The sequence below is a fragment of the Hyperolius riggenbachi genome, chromosome 4 (genome assembly GCF_040937935.1).
Source record: "Hyperolius riggenbachi isolate aHypRig1 chromosome 4, aHypRig1.pri, whole genome shotgun sequence".
NCBI lineage: Eukaryota > Metazoa > Chordata > Amphibia > Anura > Hyperoliidae > Hyperolius > Hyperolius riggenbachi.
The window spans coordinates 20,614,363-20,619,568 of NC_090649.1; the positions used below are offsets into that span (position 1 = coordinate 20,614,363).

The 5,206-nt window shown below is 45.7% G+C and overlaps 1 non-coding gene across 1 annotated transcript; it reads right to left on the reverse strand.

The window, feature by feature from the left end:
* Nucleotides 1-2,765: 2,765 nt before the first annotated feature.
* LOC137505703 (U2 spliceosomal RNA) lies at nt 2,766-2,954 on the reverse strand. The gene has a single exon (XR_011020305.1). It is a non-coding gene; the product is annotated as a U2 spliceosomal RNA (small nuclear RNA).
* Between the last annotated feature and the right edge of the window lie 2,252 nt (nt 2,955-5,206).

Consider the following 5,206-nt stretch of genomic DNA (forward strand, 5'->3'; position numbering starts at 1 on the left):
AATGCACATCACGTACGCCCCCCTGGAAGCCGGCGCCCTGAGCGACCACTGCAGTCGCTCAGGTCAAAGGCCGGCCATGCCTCTCACAAACACATAGAAAGCACTTCTTAAACTCCTCACACACCTCTACATCAACCAATAACGACAGATTCATTTTCCATACTCCCTGCCCAAATCTCACACCCAATCCAGTATCCACACTATTTCTCAGCAGTCTTCCAGAGGGAATCAGGGATAGATCACGACCAGCAGCATTAACCCCTTTCCTCCTCACACCAGATTCCTCACAATCCAGCACTGCACTTGTAAAATCAGCACCATATCTATCTCCTCTCCATCTGGCAGCAGCATCAGCGTAAGTATACACCTTCTAGCCCCCCAGATAAGAACAATCTTTAGCAAGATGCAACTCACTCTCACACAAGTCACATTTTCTTTTTGCCATGCAATTTGCTGTAAAGTGATCCCTGCTTTTTCATCTGGAACAATATGGCCCGGTACAGTCCTCTCTCAAGTGCCCCAGTTCCTGACATCTCCTCCTGCAAAACTTTGGCTGACCACTGTACAGATGGGGGTGATGCAACCCACTGTACCCACCCTCCTCCTTTCTAAACTTCACCTGAAATTTAAGTTTGCTCCTGTACAGACCCTTAAACATTATTTTCTGAGGGGCTCCAACAGCATCAAAATGTCAGTTCAAAAAAATTTCAACCAACGTTGGCTCCAAAAACAGACTAAATAAATGAACAGTCACAAACTTGACATCCGTGTTAAACAATAGTTCCACATCCGATACCTTCTTCAAAATTGGATCCACCTCATCCTTTATTGCTTTCTTTTCCACATTCCCCCTGCAGTCCTGCGGGGCCACATGGATAGGTGCACCTGTACCGGATGGAGACGCAAGGGCCAGGCTCAGCTGCTGCCTGATGACATTTGCATGGCTGCGCCCACCGTCGGAGCACCCCACCGCTGCACTCCCTCCACGCCGAGAACGAAAGTAAAATAGGCATCCGGTTTCTTGCATTTCGTCACGACGCTAGTAGAGAGTGTGGAGGGCAGAGAAAGTCAAGGCTTGCTCTGGCTGCCTTCGCTGAAACCACAGGGCGTTGTCCTCTTCTTAAGCTCTCTGTCTGGACATGCGGGGTTTGCCACAAGAGGGAGACACAGGCCGTGGAGTGGAAAGCCAAAACAGGAGATGCCTTCCTTGCCTGCTACACACAATCACAGCCTGGCACTGATGAAGGCACCTGTGCTGGGCAGTAGGGGGTAACAGGAAGTCAACCGATGATGTTATAATGCCTTGGGCACAGGCTATATAAGGGGCTGCAGCCAGGGCTCTGCCTGCCAGTCCGCTGGCAGCTCTCCAGGGGAGGGGTGCTGCTGCTGCTTCTCTTGCAGGGGACAAAGTGCAAACATGAAGAAAAGTGGTCCAGTCATGGATGTTTTGCACTGCTGATGCCACCTGTGCTGGGCTGTGGAGGTCACCTGTGGTCAAACCGATGATGTCATAATGGCCTGGGCAGCGGCTATATAAGACAGCAGGCACAGGGGAATGCCTGCCAGTCTGCTGGCAGCTCTCCAAGATGCAAGAGCTGCTGCTGCAGGGGACAAATTGCAAGCATAAACAAAAGTTTTCCGGTCATGGAGTATGGCCGTGGCAACTGCGCAGCGCAAGTAAGAACGCACACACGCAGCCAATACAAATAAAGTAGATTTTTTTTTCTGTTCCTTATAGCCAAAAGAATACGGACTCAATAAATAACACAGATGCACAAAGAAAGCAGACACAACTTGAAACAATGTTTTATTGTCAATGTGGAGAGGATTTCAACTCTATCCTGCACCCAGCAGTAGCAGCACAGACATAGAGCGCACAGCAGCGCAGGGAGACAAAACAGCACTTGCTGGGAAATTCAGCCACAGTATACACTTTGCAGAGGGTCACTTGATTTCTTCACTTCACTCCACTCCACTTTGTTAGTCGTATACAATGAACAGAGGCGCCAAAAGTATAAGATTAGATTAAATGAGCTTAAAAACCAACTTAAATGGCAAAATTGAAGGAGGAAGTGGTGGTCTTACCTTCCTCAAGCAGACACGACAACGACTGCGATTCAGACAGTCAAACACATTTATTAGGAACTCCAAAAAGAAATGCAACGCGTTTCGCAGGTTCAACCCCGCTTCATCAGGCAATATAGGGAGGAGTATCAAACAATCTGCACAAGGATTCAAATTAAGCGCCTCTGCAGATTGTTTGATACTCCTCCCTATATTGCCTGATGAAGCGGGGTTGAACCTGCGAAACGCGTTGCATTTCTTTTTGGAGTTCCTAATAAATGTGTTTGACTGTCTGAATCGCAGTCGTTGTCGTGTCTGCTTGAGGGAGGTAAGACCACCACTTCCTCCTTCAATTTTGCCATTTAAGTTGGTTTTTAAGCTCATTTAATCTAATCTTATACTTTTGGCGCCTCTGTTCATTGTATACAATTTTGAGTCCACCCTTGGTGGAGGGTTGCTACCCTTTCTTCCTGTCTACAGAGAGCGACTTCTTAATCCTGAGTGGGGTCAGGACAATCTCCCCACCTGCCTTTACAGTGGTTGCCTGCTGGTGACCCTGACTTGTGAGTATTTAGCAATACAAACTTATTGCCACCTTGTCCAGTACGAATTACACTATTGGGGCTCTTGGTGTTCCCTGTTTTTACCACTTTGTTAGTCAGCTGGGTATTTGTATTTGATCTGTTTTTTGACACTAGTTAGAGTAGTGCACCGGTCCTGGAGGTACTGCAATACCAGGTCGATGCGCGGAGTGGACAGAGCAAGCTCTTCTTCCATCTCCCTGTTCCAAAAATCCATTTAATATATGGTCCCCAGATAGGGGACGTATCAGATATTAAACTGATAAGAACAGATTTTTATATTTTTTTTGCCTTCAGAATAAAAACTATAAAAACTCAGCCATCACTTAGACTCCATTTTCATGTCATCCATCTGACCAGTAATATGTTCTTAAAATCATCATGCGGCAAGCAACTTTAATAATTTCAAATTAATAACATTTATCACACCATCACATTCCATTGGTCCTGCAACCATCTCTCCTTAGCCCTCTCTTCACATTCTACAGAAAAATCACATAGTCTTGCAAGAAATAGCTTGATCACCTCCTCCTCATTCCATTCCTGTTTTTGGAACAGCAGCAGGTTCCTTGCATTCCATATCACTTCCTTCAGGACTCCAAAAACAAGTTATGCCTTCCTTTCCCTTTCCTTAGTGCCACACCTTCCAGGCAGTGAGTTCCTCAGAAGCCACCACCAACCTCACAAAGTCACTCAACCTACCAAGCACCTCTTTTGCAAACCTACACTCCCCCCAAAAAACCCCATGCAGCACATCCTCCCCCCACCTCTTTCTAGGACACCTGTCAGAACCACGAAGTCCTCTGGTTTAACAGAATTGTCTCTTTGGCAGGCCCCTAGATAAGGCCAACCACACAACATCCAGCTGCCAGGCATTTCACTGGCATCCTCTCTTCCAAACATTTTCTGACTGCGCACGATAGTCAATTAATATACGTTACAATTGTTTTTTATATTTCTAAGAAATCTTTGTTACATTCCTTCAAATCCTCCTTCTCCAGGCCAACTTTTTCACATAATTCTTTGATTTTTCCGTGGGGCAGCTGAGAACTCCAATGGTCTCTTCAAATCTTTTCCCAATCCACCCTAACCTGATCCATATCCAACCACATAAGTACCTCATCAAATTCGACACACTCCCACCTGCCATCAGGACCTTGTGTAGTGCCGAAAAAGAAAAATCAATATCTGGGAAATCCCAACCACCCAAGACCCCACTCTTGTAAACCGTCACCCGTTCAACCTTCTCCATTTTGGATCCCTAGAAGAACACAATCAACAACGTCTGCGCACACTGCATTGACCTTTTGCCATGGGGAAAAAAACAAACAAAAATAGAGCAGCAAGGCAGAATAACCGCTATCACCACCAACACTTTGCCTGTAAAAGTCAACTTCCGCAAACCACCATACACTCAACTTTCTCTTCATACTCTCTTTCACACACCCCAATGTCTTCTCACCTTTCAAAGCCACATCAGACACCACACCCAACACCTTGACTTCCGCACTCACAGCCACATTACTCACACCCATTAACAGTCTTTCCCAGGGACACCAACTGAGTTCACCGCCATCCCTGCAATGCAACAAAAATCTTCACATGCAAATTCATCCTGTCAATGTCCATTTGTGAACTCCCAATCAAATACACATCATTCATATACAACAGACACTTCACCTGACTCCCACCACTCCCAGGAACCACAAACCCTCTCACCACCTTATCCTTCTGAACATGCAACAACATAGGCTCCATCACACAAATGCAGGCCAAAGGTGACAAATGACACCAGACAGAACTGGAAAAGCCTGACAAAGGTGATCGCTCACCAATACCTGGATCATCGCTTCATGGTAGAAGCTCTTGATGACCTTCAATAGTCCACCCAGTACACCCATTTTTGCCATCACCATGAAGAGAAAGGAGTGTGATATCCTGTCAAACGCCTTTTCCAGATCAATCCCTGCAATGACAATTGGCATGTTGTTCTACTTAGCATAAAAAATCATATCCCTCAGTAACATAAGGTTATCGGAGTTTCGCCGACACAGAACCATGTTTGACTCTCTCCAATCAAACAGGATATTGCACTCAATCTACTAGCCACCAACTTCGCCGCCAACTAATAGTCAGCCCCCTTGTCTGAATGGAAGGTGAAATGTGGGGTACTGTTTATATGACAGAGCAGAAAGGCATCATGTAATTTAAAATCAACCAACATGTTTTTAAAAGCAGTGCTAGTGACATCATGTTTGCTAACACTAAGGCCCACTCCATCCTGCGTTCTGTAAATAAGGTTGAAGTACCCAACAATCACCATTGGAATCCTACTCGGGAGGTACAATCTCAGGGTATCTAGTAAGCTTAATCTTTCCTTTTTATCCACAGAACAGTAAACCACAAATATGTTCACCTGGTAACTCCTACACTTAACGGTGGTTTGTAGGAGCCATCCAGGGACACTTGTGAAAGATGTAAGTAATTGAACATTATTACCTTGGACTAAAAGACCCACGTCTTTATTGTGATTGGAGGCCGCTGTAGACCAGACGGACACC